The sequence below is a fragment of the Mangifera indica genome, chromosome 8, assembly GCF_011075055.1.
Source record: "Mangifera indica cultivar Alphonso chromosome 8, CATAS_Mindica_2.1, whole genome shotgun sequence".
NCBI lineage: Eukaryota > Viridiplantae > Streptophyta > Magnoliopsida > Sapindales > Anacardiaceae > Mangifera > Mangifera indica.
Genome location: NC_058144.1, coordinates 2,566,839 through 2,585,551, shown reverse-complemented (window position 1 = coordinate 2,585,551; position 18,713 = coordinate 2,566,839). Strand labels below are relative to the sequence as shown.

The 18,713-nt window shown below is 32.5% G+C and overlaps 1 long non-coding RNA gene and 1 pseudogene across 1 annotated transcript; one reads left to right on the top strand and one right to left on the bottom strand.

The window, feature by feature from the left end:
• Window positions 1-946: 946 nt before the first annotated feature.
• On the bottom strand, window positions 947-1,807 carry LOC123222744. The gene is made up of 2 exons (XR_006503711.1): window positions 1,632-1,807; window positions 947-1,547 (listed from the first exon to the last, which is right to left on the bottom strand). It is a non-coding gene; the product is annotated as an uncharacterized LOC123222744 (long non-coding RNA).
• Window positions 1,808-14,219: 12,412 nt separating this feature from the next.
• On the top strand, window positions 14,220-16,331 carry LOC123222606 (annotated as a pseudogene).
• The last annotated feature ends 2,382 nt before the right edge of the window (window positions 16,332-18,713 follow it).

Below are 18,713 nucleotides of genomic sequence, written 5' to 3'. Positions count from 1 at the left end.
CAAATATGTACTATCAGACAAGCTGGCTTTCTATGACAGCCCAGAAGGCCACAGAAAAAGTAGTTGGGCAAAAAGGATTGACTTTGCTCTACAGGGATATTTGGAGTAAGAAAGCAGAGGGATTCCGAGCATTAAACCAAGAGCTCAAATTTTTTTTTATATTATTAAATTTTTAATTTATTTAATACCGTGATTGTTTGACTGATTACTACATCCGGTTATCTAGTCCATTCCTCCTTTATAGAAAGAAAGATTGGCTTTAATTAATGGAGTAGACTGGGTCAGGCACAGAAAGATAGTCAATCCTGCCTTCACCATTGACGATCTCAAGGTCTCCCACTTCTTTTTAATTTGTTTATATTTTATCAGTTATACATAATATTATATATAGCTGATGAATATTTATGATATTATGCTATCAGTTATGGAAATATAATAAATATTTTCAACTTATCAGCTCATGATAAAGGAAATGGCATCATATGCTTGACGACTGGAAATATCAGACAACCAAAATTAACAAAAAGAATGACATGAATGAAGAATTCAGAAGGTTACTTGATGATATAATTGCCCACGCGGCCTCTGGAAGTAGCTTTGCCGAAGGGAAGGAAGCCTTCAAGGCTCAAATTGAACTTCAACAATTCTGTCAGTGCAGAGATTTTCATTACTGGAAGCCAGTATTTGCTTTTAACTTGTAAAATCTGTAGTTGTAGCAGTTTTTCCTACGGACGTCCATTGTTTAACAAGATTTTTCTGTCCGTTTTTAAGGTATCTGCCTACCCCATTGAATATTCAGGTGTGGCAGCCTGATAAGAAAGTGAAAAGTATAGTAAGAAACATCATAGAGAGTAGATTGAATACTCCTATAGATACCAAAACTTCCAATGGATATGGAGATTAGAAAGGGATTGTTCGTCTTCTGTTAAAACTGAACAAGAATTCATTATTCAAATGTTGCTTATTATGAAAATAAAAGGCCTACTGCTTAAGATCTTCTTTATTACAAGGACAGTTGTTGCTGTCATGGCAACAAGAAAACAAAACCAATGTTTTGTTATACAGAAAATAACTTGGAACTTTATATCAGAAGGAACAAATGTCTGTTCCAATTAAAATAAATCTAGAATTGCCTGTATACTATATCATGAACAATTAATTTGCAAAACTAATCTAGCACTAATGAAACTTCTTCTTGGATCTCCATGGAATCTTATTACAAGAAATTTGATGAAGCCCTGGCATTGGTTCGAAATCAGAAAAGACAAACAGCTTGTCAACATTCTTGGACTTCTTGTTGGAGACATTCTTGATACTCAAGAAAGAAGCTTTTCGCTTCCTGGGTGCCGGAGGACACGTTACCACTTCTGGAATCCTATGCTCTTTAGCAGTTGGAGTTGTACAGGTTTCTGTTCCTTCATCTACCCTCAGATTTACTTCTTTTTCAAACTTATCAACAAGAAGTATTTTCTCGAATGGTGTAGATAAAGATGAAGTTTTATCTTCATCTTCTTTCTTGTGAAGAGTCATCGTCGTGTTTACAAAACCTGCAGCCTCCGATTGATCAGAAACAAAATAAAGCTTAAAAAAATACTGCTATAATTCTTCAAAATTCAGATCCAAGAAATTACCAAAAGGAAGAGACGCCAGATGAGCCAAAGAGTTGAGAAGTTAAATTTAGAAGAAGAAAACTCAAATGCTTGATGAACTGGAATCAAATGTTGATGTCAATAAAAGAGGAAGGAGAAGAGTGGGGTCAACTCGGTGGGGTGAGGGCGTGAGACTCAGTGAAGACTTTGACCCGTGTAAATTTGAATTCAATTTATAAGCGCAAGCCGCCTTTGTTACTGTAAGTTGTCCTTTCAGTGTTTTAATTCCTAATAACAGTAACATTGACTTGGTCTTTCTTCGGAATTTGCCCCAAAATTGACAGTACTGAAATAACCCACATATTTCAAAAAACAACATTTACATCCCTGTAAAAGTTTTATCAACTGTTAATCTTGCTTGTGCCTCAAACTCATCAACTGTGAATTTATCACTTTTAATCAGGGAATATTTATTTGTAAGCAACCCTTGTACTATTGAACTTTGTTACTTTTGTTTCAATTTATGCAAGGAGATGTTGTATTTATGTTTAGAAATTAGTTAAAAATCATGTATACCTGACACATAGTTTAAGCATTTCATCTTCCACCCCAAAAACCATTGATATGTCGAAATACTTTATAAATAGGCCAAAAGACTTATTCCTACCCAAAGATTGGTTTAAACTCAAACTCATATTCGTTAATTTTCAAATATTCAAATACCTATTTAAAAAAATATATAAAGATATTAAAATTCCATTTCATTTCTCTCCTCTACTTTAAAAAAAACTAATAATTTTTTGTGCTCAAAGTTTTAAAAAGTCACATTTTCCCCCCTAAGGTTTAATTTTCCTCCATGTTTCTCCAGTGCTCTTTTCAACCGAGGACAACGTTTTTTCTCTGTCGTTGATGACAACTTTCTATCTTTGACGCTCTTTGTCACTCCTAACAACGCATGGTGGCAAAATCGATGTCGGTCTCACCATCGTGCATCTTTTCCTCTCCTCTGGTCTCATCGTGGGCCTCTTCCTCTCCTCTGCTCTCATTTTCATGCATCCCTTCCTCTCATTGTCATGTGGCTCTTTTCAAATGAAGAACGAGAAAAAGAAGGCCAAGAAAGAACATCATCACGCGACTCTTGTCTTCCTCTGGTCTCGTCGCACCACAATGTGTTGTCAAGAGTGACAGAGTGTTAGAGATAGAAGGCCATCGTCGGTGGCAAAGAAAGAATATTGGTAGTGAGCTGAAAACAGCACTGGAGAAACTTGGAGGAAAATCAAACCCTAGGGGGTAAAATGTGAGTGTTTAAAACTTTAGATAGAAAAATTATTAACTTTTTAAAATTAAGGAGAGAAATGAGATAAAAATTTCATATTTTTATGTATTTTTTAACTGACAAGTTTACCTTTAACTTTAATACAGAAAATTTTAACAAAAAGGTAGGTATTTAGTTTTAAAAAATTAACAAGTGTGAGATGGGTTTAGACCAAACTTTGGCTAGGAATAACTCTTTTGGCCTTACAAATAAATTATAAGGTTGAACTTGGAGCCGACAAATATTCTAGTGCATACATCTTCAAAGTTACATGTAATTGTGTAGTCAAAATTTGTATCACATTTCAAGCTTTGAAGCCTCTCTGTTTTGAATCGGGTAGAATAATAAAAGGGCCCAAATTTATTAATGAGTCCAAATGGAGCCCGTGGACAGTGGGTTGGTTTTGATGAACAAGTTGCCTAAAAAACCTTTGGCTCCCAATTGCAGTGTGGTCGATTGGGATTGTTGATGTTGATAAATTCGGTCAGCTAGCTGTTTGACAATGATATTGATATCTGCTACAATAATTTGGTGGTGATAAGTTAATTTCCTGATAGTTTTGCTAAGGAATATTTCCCAGGTCAGAGCAAGAAACGTTGGATCATATATTCCCCAAACCTTAAGAAAGGAAAGGATACTTGTGAACGTTGCAGTTGCAATGTCCCTTTCTACGTACGCGATAATTGGTATCTTTAATGGGCAAAGAAGCTGTCCTGATAGCTTGTGACACCACTACTGTTGTGAGAAATGACTTGGTTCATTGTGTTACTGTCGACTAAATTCCTCAATTGACTGGGAAGATGTTACGTAAAAAAAATACCCTCTTCGTAAATTTGGAAAACTTTTTAAAAAGTATTTGATTTGAGTAATATTTTATTATTAAAATTAAAAAATTATCTTAAAAATATATTATTTTAAGAGAATATTTAGTTTAAAAAATGTTTTATTATTAAAATTTAAAGATTATCTTAAAGATAGATTACTTTGAAGATTATTAGGTATAAATTATTATTATTATTATTATTATTATGATAAAATTTTATAAAAATTAATAGATATAAATAATTATTGTGTTCTATTAGAGGTAATAAAAGAATACTAATATATTATTTTATTTAAATACTTGTAGATATAATTATTCTAAATTTTTTTTATATTATTTATTATATTAATTAAAAATGAAATTATTTTTACCCTAAAAAAATTATTAAACAAGAATATAATTATAATAAAATCAAAATTACATTGAGAATATATTTTAATACTTAAGATAGAGGTGGTTATCAAATTACTTCTTATATTACTTATCATATCAGTATTGGTAATAAAAAAATTATTAAAATCTTTTATTACTTATAAACCAAATAAAGTAATGTAAGTAATAAAAAATAGATTATCAAAGTAATCTTTAGAAACTCTTAACCAAACACCCCCTTATTGGGATAAAGTGATGATGTATCTCGATAATCAATAAAACTATATGTATCCGTTTTAAATATATCTAGATGATATGTGTTATCATATGATTAGGTAACTTTATACATTATTTAAATATCAAATTAACTATTCAAAACTAGGTTAACATAATATTGTTAAAAAAAAATTAGGCCAAAGGACTATTTCCCACCCAAAGTATATTGTTATCTCAATTTCTATCTATTAACTTTGAAAATCTCATTTACTTGCTCATGAGTTATTAAAATTAACGGTTTAAAGGGCAAAATAGTTATTTTATCTATAATATTTAAAATAAATTAAAATGTTATCTTTTTTTCCCCTCAATCCCTAAAAACTAATCATTTCCCTATAGACAAAGTTTAAAAAAATAGCATTCCCTCCTTAGGGTTTAGTTTTTAATCCACGACACCAAATCTAGCGCCATCGCCAATGACGAAGCTTTCCAGAGGCATCACCATGCTCTAGCGATCTCTCTTGCCTCCTCTAGCCTGGAAAGTCGAAGAGCTTCGTCGGGAGACAAAGCTCTTTGTCTTTCCAGACATCTTAATGAAGAGCTTCGTCTCCCAACAAAGCTCTTCGACTTTTCAAGTTAGATTTCGATCGAACGATATTCCAAAGGAGGCAAGAGAGATTGTCAAAGTATGGTGATGCCTCTGAAAAGCTTCATCGTTGATGATAGAGCCGAATTTAACATCGTGAATTGAAAATTAAACCCTAAGGGGAGAATGTTATTTTTCAAAACTTGACTTAGAGGAAAATAGTTAGTTTTTAGTTGTTAAGAGGGAAAAAAGATAAAATTTTAAAGGGTTATGGTTTTGTTAATTTTAATCATTCATGAGTCGGTAAATAAGATTTTTTTAAATTAATAAGGAAAACTTTGAGATAATAACATACTTTGTTGGGTGAGAATAAGCCCTTTGGCCAAAAAATTGTGAATCCTCCGAACATGGAGAAACGGATGAAGGAATTGGTGAAGTGATTTTACCAGAAAATAATCTATGTTGTGGAAATTCTTTACAATCATGTTGATGTGGCATAATTATTGCCGGAATTAGAGGTAATTATGAAGGGAAGATCACACAAACTGTTGTATTTAAACTAATTAAGCTTCCTGAAGTCTATGATTACCACTCATCATCAATTACCAACATTTTCTAGAATGATGTAATTATACACATAGTTGAAAATTTGAAAGCTGTGAAACAAAAGAGCTTCTGAAAATATTGAAGGAAAACGAAATTATATATGCAGTGCGGTAAGGAAACAAAATCGAATTTGAAATTATAATGATTGATTGGATTAGAAGTTGAAAGAAATTCCCTTTGATGAAATCTGTCGATGACACATCATCTAATTATTTAATTAAGTATTTAAATTTATTGGACTTAATGTTATTATTTCTAAAAATCAAGGTCAATGGTGTAATGAGCGGTGAAATTAAGTTGACAATTATAGACATAAGTTCAATCTGTCTCCCCTGATTAGTTAAAAGTTTGTTCACACTAACCATTGTCTTAATGTCTAAAACAGTCATTAATTAAGATGGGTATTTTTTTTTTTTATAATAAAGAATTTTATCCAAATTGAAATATTATTTTTAAAGAATAAACTTTAAATTTAATAATTATTAAATTAGATAAATTTAAGAGTTTGATTTTGATATATCATCAAATTAAACACAAGCTTGTGGTTATGAATTGAAAAGACTCAATCCCGTGCTCTCCTCAACATCCATCAACTTGATAGCAGCCTAAACATGGATGGCAAGTTTGTCCAATAGCATAAATGAAATTATTAGGGAATTTACCGGTCCATTATCTAAAAGTGGTGTATGGTTGATCTTTCAAATCAATTGGCTGTCATCCTTTTTATAAAGGTAATCCATTCTTACAAACATGTTCATTATTACAATCTCCTTAAATCGTTATCTTCGTGAATTTTTGCTCTCTAATATCTCAATCAACTTCCCAATTGCTGGGCCTTTCACTCTTTATGAATTATTGTTGTCTACTAGGAATAATAATAGGACCACTTAAGGGCTCAGTTGGCAATGTGGGCTGTCTTAGTTAATCAAATCAGTATTATCTATCAGTCTTCTTGTAAACTTTTAAATTTACTAAATTTAAAGAATAAAAATTTGACAATTCGTCGCAGAAGATTTAATGGGGGAAGGAAGGTCGAGGCTGGCGTGTGGACAGCGATGCGCCTAATGTTTCTTCATACGTGGCTTGGTTTTGTATCAATTGTTTATTGCTCCGTCAGGATCTTTCGGAAGGCCCCAACCCAATACAACACAATCCTACAAGTGTCTGTATTAAAGGACCGTACTTGATCGCCCATTCATTGGCATTTATCTAACCCATTGAATTATTTCTTGTAAATAATTTTGTTCAGGGTCCACTTCATTTAAAGATTTAAATACGTGCGCCGTACAACCATTCTATTTATAAAAATTCTAGCTGAAAAACAGTGAATCATCTGTGTCTTTCCTCTTTCTCTTCCTTTTATCTTGCCCCTTTGTGTTATTGAACCATGGTAAAGGCCTCATGATTAGGTAACATTAAGTGTCACATATGTTGCCATCAAAACTGAGAGAGCCTTATAGTCGGCTAGATTTAATTGGTATTAAAGCTCTAACGTTTGGCCAGAAACCATTATAACTACCACCACTTGTTATCGTTGTTGTCAAACTAAATCCTCTCCAATCCACTTCCATGAAAATCAATAATAAAAAACTTAGGAAGGGAAAATGTTAATCATACTTTAAAATGAGATTAGGATTTCATTTGCTAGTTTAGATTTTCTTTTCCTCAAAAAAGTAAAAAAAAGCGGCAGAATGAGAGTGATTGGATAGCAGAGGATATCAATTACCAAAGACGAATAAGAGAGCGACAGCAATAAAGACAAATAGTTGACGTGGCCGTGGCTGTACGGAGTAGTTGTGACGTTGGACTTACAGTTGGCTGAGGTAGTTGATGGGTCCCAAAGGAACACACGTGTTGAAAAATTGCAGCAGTATATCCAAACCATGATAAATACGGGGTCAGTCAGTAGGGTAAAAATCGCTTCTCCCGGCGATTATTTGGAAACAATAATATTTTTTTCTTTAGACGTTGGAAATCAACCAACCCAGAAAATAGATTAAAATTCTAATGAATTTAAAAATTGAATTCGAAGTCAGCTGCCAGCCAAACGGACACTAACAGCTTAAAGCAATTAAGATTTGTCCACCCAGAAAAACAGTAAATTGGATTTGTCTATGCTACACTGGACACTTTCATTCACACATTAAAAAAGAGATGCTACTAATATTTTATTCTATATAGAGAGACAGGATATAGAGGCAATAATGACAGACAAACAAGTATGGTAACAATGGTAAATAAGGGGCTTGCCGACAATCACTGTTTAAATGACGTCGTATCAATCATATACTATATATTATATAAGATTCTGTTTAACTTTTTCCCCAATTTCCCTGTCACCCAGCAACGAAAAATGTTAAAATACAACTTGTGTCACCTCAATATTACTTGATGATGATGCATGCATGGGGTGTAAGTAAACTGTAAGAAATTAAAAAATGGAATCTTAGTCCGGTTATAATCATCATAGGAATTTCAACTTTGACATCAATACATTGCATGGTCATGATAATTAATCATTGTTGTACATCCAAACGCGTAGCATCACGTCATGGATCGTCTGGGGCCCAATTGATTGACGGACGGATCCACGTTACCGCTTTCTTGAAATTGTGTATGAAACTGCTTTGGGTCCCATGAGGATGTTTCTTCGATATTTGCTCTAGTGAATAATTTAGATGCTTTTGGACAGCTCTTCTAAGCTTTGAATATTTCCCCTCTTTTTCTTTTTACATGATGCCTTGGAGTCTCTTGGTGTACTTGAAATTAAGAATGTGACATATCCTTGGATGCTAGAACGTTGAAACGGGTCATATTTTGGCATTGCAGCCTTGCTTTTCTGACTCAGATTTCTTGGAATCTTTTATTCGAGAGTCTACATCCATTATTAAAAAAAAATTGTATTATTTTTAAAACTCTCTAATATATTTATAATGATTATTAATTTTTTATATTATAATATGTGTAAATAATATTTTATTATTAATTCATTCAATCATATTTAACAGTGAATTTTTCAAAATAAGCCATACAAATTTTGGTGCTCAAAATTATGCTTCTTTCCTTTTTGGCATTAATTTTGAAACTTAATAGGGCAAAATGATTAAAGGCAAGACCCAGCGGTGGGGTTTGATTAGACTAAGGTCACATATTCGGATACCCCACCCGACAAACACACCTTATCTATATTCCCATTGATTTTTATAAATTTTCTATGTGAGGATAAACATAAAGTGGGCAGTGTTTAATTGAGGCTACATGTCAGGGCTTTCGCAGCTCAGCCACTTGAAGGAACATTTATGTATCGATACTTGAAATTTGATTTGATTCAAATTTGGATCCGATCATAAGCACACCCGTGCAAGCATTGAACTTAGACAATTTGAAGATCTCATAAATCATCTTCCATATCCCATGTAGGCCATTTTCTGATCTTTAGGCCTGAATCTTGGCTCAGTTGTCATTTAATAGCGATTAGTGCAAGCTTTATGAATTGTCAAAATTGAAGTCAGAGCACATCCAGGGCTATGTTAGCATAAAAATCGCAGTTTCTAGTAATCAAAATTGAAGTCATATTAGGCTGTTGCCGCACAATTTTCCCATCAAAAGCTTTAATGTTGCACTATTTTCCATATTTTGAAGTGTACTTGTGAGATAATAATAGTAACCCCCTTTTAAATTGATGAAGAAGGCCGCCAAGTACAGCCTGGCTCGGAGTCTCAATTGAATCACTCATTAATTTATTTCTCAATCATAAGATCCCTAGAGAAACCACAAGGCTTGCCCACCATCTTTTTTCCCACTTGAATCTTCCGCGACTTTTCCCTCGCTCTCGCCATCTTGATTAGTATTCAGTAAATACACATGGGTCTGAGAATATACATCAAACGAATTGACAGAAATAAAAGGGACAGTAGTCAACATTTATATAGACCAAGAACTTTATTATCAATGAATTTAAGTAAATTTCAAAATCATTGCCGACTGGCCATGACGTATTATATATATCATTATGAAGCAATGGTTGATAAAGAAAATTTAAAAAAAAAAAAAAGCTCATGTTCTTGCATATAATACGTTTTTCTTGTGAGTTTTAATTAGGCCAAAGGACTTATTTCTACCTAAGTTTTGATGTATTTTTAAAATTATATTCGTAAAGTTTGAAAATTTTAAATCTCATCTATGAGTTAATTACTGCTAAAATTTTTAATTAGAGATAAAGGTAAAATCATCATTTTACTAATAATATTAAAAATATATAAAATTCAGTATATTTTTCTTTTAAAGTTTTAAAAATTAACAACTTTATCTTTGTCTGAAGTTTTCTAACTTTTAAAAGTAACATTTTCTACTTTATCAATTTTTCTGGAATTAATGTGTCTTCCTCACGTTTTTTTGCTTCGGAGAGTGAAGATTTAGTAGTCGGAGATAGTAGGTTTAAATGTCATTACCAATGGTCAGAGAGGGTTTATAAAATAAACTCTAAGTTTTGAGGGATAAAATATTACTTTTGAAAGTTAGGAAACTTTAGACAGAGATACAATTGTTAGTTTTTAGATTTTTGAAAAAAACATAAAAAAAATTTATATTATTTCGATATTATTAATAAAATAATAATTTTACCTTTACTTTTAATAAAAAATTATAATGACAGTTGACTCATAAGTAAGATTTTAGTTTTTTCAAACTCTATAAATATAATTTTAAAAATACATCAAAACTTAGCCGTGAATAAATCCTTTGGGCTTTCAATCTAGTTATAAATTTTGTTGGATGTGCGAATTGGGACATTGCTAAGGTCAAGAAAACCTCCATAATTGTGTTACATGGAGACAAACTGTATAATAATAAGAAAAAGGATGAAAACTTCCATAAATATGTACTTGGATTTCATTTTCCATTATTAAGTTCAACAGAGTGAAATTGAAGATGCCTTTTTGATGATGCTATTGTCTGTCTGTATCACTGTATGTGAACTCTATGCATATACATTAACGCAATAGCACACGTATAGTTTTGCTATTGAAAATAAATAATTCGGTAATTAATTTTGGCCAAAAGACTTATTCCCACCCGAGATTTGATGTATTTTCAAATTTTCACCCATAAAATTTCAAAAAGATGCATAAATAGTTGGATGATTCACAAATTTATAAAACATCGTTCGATCATTTAGATTAGATTTTAGGTGGTTTCTATGTTGATAAACCATTGGGAGGGAGGTGATAGGAAGGCCAACCGATAACCTTCTCAAATTGATTGTTAGAAAGTGATTATTCCAAAAAAAAATCAAACTTTAAAGAAGAATATATAACTTTTTAAACTTTGAGTAAAAGAAAATAGTCAATTTTTTAAACTAAAGAGTTAAATTTTATTAAATAATAATTTATTTAAGTTTTTAAAATTTTATTATTAAAAATTTAAAAATACATCAAATTTTAAGTGAGGGTAAATCTTTTGGCCTTATAATTTATTTATAAATAAATAAATAAATATTATTATATATATTTATAATTAATATTAGTTTAAATATGAATGATAATAGCAATATTGCTCCTCTGTCGGTGCTCTACAATAAAGCCATTTCATTTGGTCCACACATCAAAATGTGCATAAAAGCTTTTAGAAATATTACAAAGTCAAAAGAAAGTCAAAATTCGTAAAATAAGTCAATTTTCCCAAGCCAAAAACTATATATATGAAAAAAGTTGCCGCATGCATGCCCCCCAAGTGTGAAGTCAATATTTGTAGTGTTAGTTTTTATATTTCTGACTTTTGTCATGGGCAAATTTAATTTTTTATAATATCCATTAAAATTTTAAAATAATATGCCATGATGTGCTCAAATAAAAGTAATAAGACAGCATTGGCCTTTTTAATGGAAGATAAACGTGTTTAATTTTGTGATTACAAGTTAATTAGAAAAATAATTTGGTAATTACAGGGCTAGTGCCGATAAAACTGGCCTTTAATCACCTTCAAATATAAATTTCGCCTTTCATAATTTGAGACAAGAGGGGACCCAGAAAGATGGCGCAGAGATCTGTTATCTGAGCAGCGTAGCACATGGAGATGTTTTGTAGTGCCCAGTCTCTAATGGGTCCACTCCGTCCATCAACTAGTTTTACACCGTCCGATCCTCCTATTCATCATGAACCTGGCTAGGACCCATTTAATAATGGAGCGAATCATGGGTCCATTCCCCTCGGGTTATATGTAAGTTGATCTCTGGGTTATTTGCCTTTTATTAATAATAAAATATAATTTAAACTAGGACCAAAGGACTATTTCTGTGCTCCCAACCACCCCCTAAGTTTTAGTGCGCCTTCAAAATTATATCTATAAAATTCAAAAAATCAAAAGTCTTATTTATAGGCTAATTTATATTAAAAGAGATAAAAATAAAATTATTATTTTATTAATAATATTAAAAAATATATAATTTATTATATTTTCTCTTTACAATTTTAAAAACTAACCAATTTACTTCTATCTAAAGTTTTATAACTTTAAAAAGTAACATTTTTCCTCTTAAAACCTAGAATTTTTTTTCCAGATGCTTTAAGATCACTAGAGAAAGCGTTTTAACCCACCATCTCATCGGCTACCTCTAAAGCTTCTAGATGACCCATCGAAGAACCATCTTCGTCAATTCCAAAAGAATTGATAAAGACTTATCTTCGTCAACTCTGTCGATTTTTCTAGAATTAACTAAGTCTTCGTCAATTCTAGATCACTCAAGGAAGACAAGGGTTTTCGTCGATTCCAAAATAATCGACATCTTTGTTACATCTTTTTGCATCGAAGAGTAAAGATCTGGTGACTAATAAGACAATAGGTTAAAGCGTTGTTACTAGTTGTAAAAAATGGTGACCGAAGAATATCTGAAAAATAATATTTAGATTTTGAGAGAAAAAATACTTTGAAAATTTTAAATAATAGTAAAATTATTAATTTTTAAAACTGTAGAAAAAAATATAATTAATTTTATATTTTTTAATATTATTAATAAAATAATAATTTTATTTTTATTTTTGTAATAAAACTTAATTTATAGGTGGGATTTAACTTTTCAATTTTCAAATTTTGTGGGTGAACATTTGAAAATGCACTAAGTTAGTGTACTGTCAATATGATTGGTAATTGCCATTAGTCACAGCTTTTGAGTCTACTAATCTTTTAGTCAGGGCCATAGCCTCCACAGCTGACCACAAAGACCAGCGTATAGTTGAATATTTCATTTTCTTTCCACGTCAGGATGAAACTTTTCAAAGTAATCATGACTTTGAAGAATTGCCCAATAGCTAAAAAGAAGAGAAAGAAAAGAGGATTCTGCTTTCTTTGAGACACAAAAGTTTTTCTCCACAAACAATGGGTATATATATATACTCGCACACGCGCGCGAAATTTGATGCGCAGCCTGAATACAATTTGTTACAAAAGATTGATAACAGCAGTGAAACTGTAATACCAACAGTCTCCTTCTTAAAGCGGTTTAACCCACCACTTAATACACTTTATATTTATCATATTTACAATGGGCGCCCCAAGTTTGTCATATTTTTAGTTTTTAATTCTTAATTTTGAAAACTAAATTAAATTAATTAATTTTAAAGGTAAAATTATCATTTTATATATAATATTAAAAATAAACTAAAATTTTATCTAATTTTTCTTTTTTAAATTTAAAAAACTAATATTTCCTCCCCTAAATCAAGTTTAAAAAAAATCACTTTTCTCTCTTTAGAGTTTAATTTCAATATCCAGTTACTCTTTTTGATGTAATTGTTAACTGTCTCTCCCTCTCGATGGTTTTCCTTCCTTTGATAGTTTGTCACAACAAAACCTCAACCATTCTAATGTCATGCGACATCTTCTAAAAAAACGAATCATTACAAATATAATTAATGTTAATTAGAGATAGAGGTAAGTTCATAGATGGGTTTATACTATTGTTAGAATTTTGTGTACTCCTTACTAGAGAGTTGTAGAGCATTTATCATAAACTCAAGTTTGTTTTACCTCATCATTTACTTAGTCTTCATATAGGTTTTGATTACAAAGATGCAACTAACATCATTCTTAACAAAAATTCATTTTAGAATGTGATTTATTGGGAGTCTTAACTCTCCTTTATCTAATTTTGTTTTCTGGGTTTTGGCCCCTGACTTATCGAAAAAATGGAAAATACATGTTGAAGAGAATGAGAAAAGATTATGAACAACGCCAATGGTTTCTCTTCACAGATGAAGTGGTTTGTCCCTGCATGTTGTTCGTATAAACGCCTGTTTTAGTGTCGTGCTTATGGATTTGACTAGGGAAAAAATTGTGTGTTTTGGCGTGGAAAGGAAGGAGCTTCGTTGTCGTGTTTTGGTCAAATTTGCTAGAACGATTTAACTGAGATGGGTCGTAAATTATTCTCTGCTTGTAATTTCACTAACTTAAGTTACAAGCATAGGTTCCTATCAACCTGTATTTTCTCTCCAGTGTATTTATTATCAGTGAAAACGCCCCCACCATGCATTAATTTTCAGACCTCTGATGAGACACATGCAAGCAATGCAACTCAGACTGTTAGCGCATTTCCTCTCCCTGCCTGCTGCCGAACCAATAAAAAAATAAAAGGAAATTTATAAGAGAAAGAGAGAGAAAAAGTAAGCTATAAGACCTTATTATGATTGAGACTTTTCTCTCTTGAGAGATTACTCTTATATATTAATTCATCTCCCTTTCTCATTTCCCACTTCATCTTCTTAGCTTCTCTATCGAACTTCTTTCTCTTTCTTTTATTAACCAAGGCATCTATCTTTTACAAATCCTTTCATATTCATCACTGCTCCTTGCTGAAACTTTATTTAGGACAAACAAAGTTACTGTTTCAGGGAAAAAAAAAGATTTTCTCCTCGTTGTTGTCGAGACTTTCTCCATATGGGGAGGCACTCTTGCTGCTACAAGCAGAAGTTAAGGAAAGGTTTATGGTCACCTGAGGAAGATGAGAAACTTTTGCGCCATATTACTAAGTACGGCCATGGTTGTTGGAGCTCTGTTCCCAAGCAAGCTGGTAATCAATCTCTTCCATCACTTTTCTTTTTTTCTTTTTTTTTAATATAATACCTGTACTGTGTTTTTTGCCCTTTTCATGGTTTTTTTTTTAAACTCCTAATTGTGATGAATTGGCAGGTCTACAGAGGTGCGGGAAGAGTTGCAGATTGAGATGGATTAATTACTTAAGGCCTGATTTGAAAAGAGGCACATTTTCACAACAAGAAGAGAACCTTATTATTGAACTTCATGCATTTCTGGGGAATAGGTATTGTTTTATATCTCCCTGCAAATGTTCTTTTATTCTTAGGTTAATTCACTTGGCAACTCTGTCGTCAACATTGTTGGACTCGTGTGGCTTTCCAGGTGGTCTCAGATTGCTACACAATTACCAGGAAGAACCGACAATGAAATAAAGAATCTATGGAACTCTTGCTTAAAGAAGAAGCTGAGGCAAAAAGGTATTGACCCTATAACACACAAGCCACTTTCCGAAATAGAAAATGGAGAAGGCAAGAATCAACCCACAAACTGCTTAGACAAATCCTCTGTGGTATCTGGTGAATTGAATCTCCTCCACACAGAAAATTCGAAGCCAAGTTCAACTTCAGTTGCTGCACAAGCCTATCAGTTGGAAATAGAATGCTCCTCCATCTCAAAAACAATCGATGGCAGCAATAACATGAACAAAAATTTGATGACATCTAACCATGAAAGCACTGTTGCCAACAGCCAGCCTTTAGATTTGGCAAGGCATTTCCCCGTTGAACAACTGAATTGTACATCTAATGCTGGGCTTTCAACAGCCTCTAATCCCTCCCTTTGGTTTATGCAAACCGGCAAATCTTTAAACATGAATTCTGAATTCTCTTCCAATGCTATTTCCACCATTCTCTCTCCTATTTCTTCCTCATTCCTTTCAGCTTCACCTATGAATTTCAAGACTACAACCATGAATCTTCCCTCTGATACTCATTCAATGCCCTATTTTAATGTCAATGGATCTCGTTTCTGGGAAACTGGTGCCCCCACAGTAACAGTAATAGTAGCAGTCTAACTGTAAGCAGTAGCAGCACTGAGTTGCAGAGCAACCATTCCTTCTTTGAGAACAGTATCTTCCCATGGGGATTGGCAGATTGCAGCTCATCCGAAAAAGAGGGTCAAATTAATCTTATGGAAAGCCAACCTGAAGATATTAAGTGGCCTGAATATTTCCAAACCCCATCACTACTAATGGCTGCTGCTTTACAAAATCAGACTCCACAATCGTTATACAATGAGATAAAATCAGAAACACATTTCCTAGCAGATTCTTCAAGCGGTATTTGGCCTCATAACCAGCATCAAGAAAATTTCCAAAATTCTGATATATGTGTTAAGGAGATCCAGAGACTTACTGCCACGTACGGACAATTTAGCTTGCATTCATGAGAAGCCTCTAATTGAAGCAACAAGGAAGGGGCTTGAACAAATCAACAAATGTTATTTTTTTTCTTTTTCACTTTTTAAATCAAGTGTGTGCCAAAGATTTTTCTTCTGTATATAAGTCTGATACAAACATTTTTCACCATCTGGTTTCAGAAAATTTACCCAAAAAAAAGGAATCTTGTCTTCAGCTTTTTGTCGCTGAGTTTCGTGTGGGGTAGATTGGCAGAATAAGGCTTGTTTCAGGGTTTTTTTTACTCTACTTGGCTCTTCTCATAGCATATGCATTGGTGTTGCTGCAATTCTATCTGTAAACAATCAAGTTTATTATTCAGTTCACGGAATTTCTTACTTTCTTTTTTCACTTTTCATCTTGACCCTTCTTTTTCAGTCAGATTCCAGTCACATGAACAATTTTATATGAATTCATATATTCAATTGGGACTCTGCTTTAGACTTTGTCCTCCTTTTATACATGAAAAATGAAAAAAAAAGAGTCTTGTGATCGCTGCATATCGTTTTATCAATAAAACGTAATCGTTTTTGCAACATCTGTCACTTTTTCTTCACGTTAAAACAATCCTAACAATTGCAGAAGCAGGCAGAAATTCAAGGATCTAACAGGCTTCATCAGCTAGCCTTCATCTCTCACACGTGCAAACGTGCACACAGGCTCAAGTGAACAGTTTCATAATACATTGTCATGTAAGAAGAAGAATCCCTACATATGAATTCAGAAGCATTCACCTTCGAGTCCGTACAAAGAGAAAACGACTCCCAATCTTATGAGGACCATGCATATACGCTTTTGTCTTGTGGGTCCTTTAGGACTCTTATCATTATCTTAACTCAAAACTTTATCAACTCAACAATACTACCACGAAATTTCCATTTCAAGTGAACGGCCAAGTCAATTTTATGTTAACTGCATAAATATAGTAAAAAAATTGCAAAAGCTCAAATGTAGCCATCCACTTGCCTTCATTTTAAAGGGGAATCGTTTGCCATATTCTCAAACGCAGCCAGTAATCGGTCTAGTTTTCTGGTTGATCAAATTCATGTCATGTGTTTGCACTCTTTCTCTTGTATTTAAAATCACCACGCTCTTTTGTCATTCAAATTACTCTTGGGGGGAGAAAATGTGTTTGCTTGCAGAAGCTGACACATTTTAATAATTTGGGTACAAACAGATACTGGATGCTGCTGCATGCTGTTTTCATCATTATCAATCCAAGTCAAGTGATTTCAACATATTAAACTTATAAATAATCATAAATTTTAGTTTAAGACAGAATTAATACTAATCAATTAGTTAGAATATAACTATCAATCAAACCTATTCCATCTTAAAACATCATCTAGAAGATTATGAAAATGAAAACTAAACTTGCAGGCAAGAAATCATATCACAGTATCTGATTATTCAAGTTGTCTGACTTATTAATCATTATATTTCCCAGGGAGATTCTTTATATTGAAATGTGGGAATGAAAACAGCATGATAGATACGGCCTAGTTGTATTTTATAATATAAAACAAAAAGATTCAGAAAAGCTAATGAAATAAAATGAACCAGAGAGGGAGGGGAAACAGTAAATCTTCCACTTCCCAACAAAACCCCATTTATAAACAACCAGCCAATTGTGACGGGTCAGCTTCACTTAGAAAATGAGGTGGCCCAATTATGTGGACAAGGTGTAAATGGATAATGCTATTCAGCCCACTTATCTACTGAGCACACTAGGATGTGCTGATCATTAATAGAAGCAATGATATATTTATAGTATTTAATTGAATATTCAAATAAAGTGAATATTTAATTAAATATCTAAAATTAGATACACATAATTTTAATGTTATTGATAAAATTGTCTATTTTGTAAATAAATTTCAAAAAGGATTTATTAAATCATTATTCAAATTATGTCATATGAGAATAATCTCGTAAATGTTAATACTTTTTGATAATCCAGAGAACCTTTGCAGTAAACTCTAGGAGCCCGTAACTATAGATAAAAAAAATTAGGGGTATGCTTTGTCGTGATACATCATGCTAGAGTCTCCAACTAATAAGCACAAGACTTGAACCCCTTGTGCTAATACCTTTCGAAAAAAGATTTCTTTGTTCATAGTCTTTTTTCCTAGGATAATCTAAATCCCCTAAACTCTACCCTTTATTCACTCATAACCCTAATGTAGTAGGGTCTAATCGGAATCTTATTCTAATCTTAATGTAAATCAACCCTCACTAATAATTCTCAAATTTCCCTTATTCCTCCTAATCACAATCCATAATTGTGATTCTAATCATGTTTGATAATTCCTAAATTATCTTTGTTCATCCTAATCACAATCTAAGATGGGGCCTAACAATTGTGTTAGAAATTTCCATATCATTAATGTGAAACATTCCAAATTCTGCCCCTCGTTTACATTATGGCCAAGATAAGAGGATATCTAAAAAATACAGAAACGCCTTTTGATTTCACTACTCTGTTTTATCAATAAAGCTAAGGTAAAAGTCATTGGTACATATAAAGAGGTGATCTTTTTTATCGATTCTTCAAATTAAAAGTATGCACCAGTGCTTTGAAAAAGTCATGGGCACACAAATTTATCTGTTTTATCAATAACTTTCTTACTATTGCTTTTGTGATCACAATAAACAATTTGCCAAAATATTAACCCGTTTAATCTCTCACGCGGAGTTTTTCTTCCCATTAAGGAGACACCAGGCCC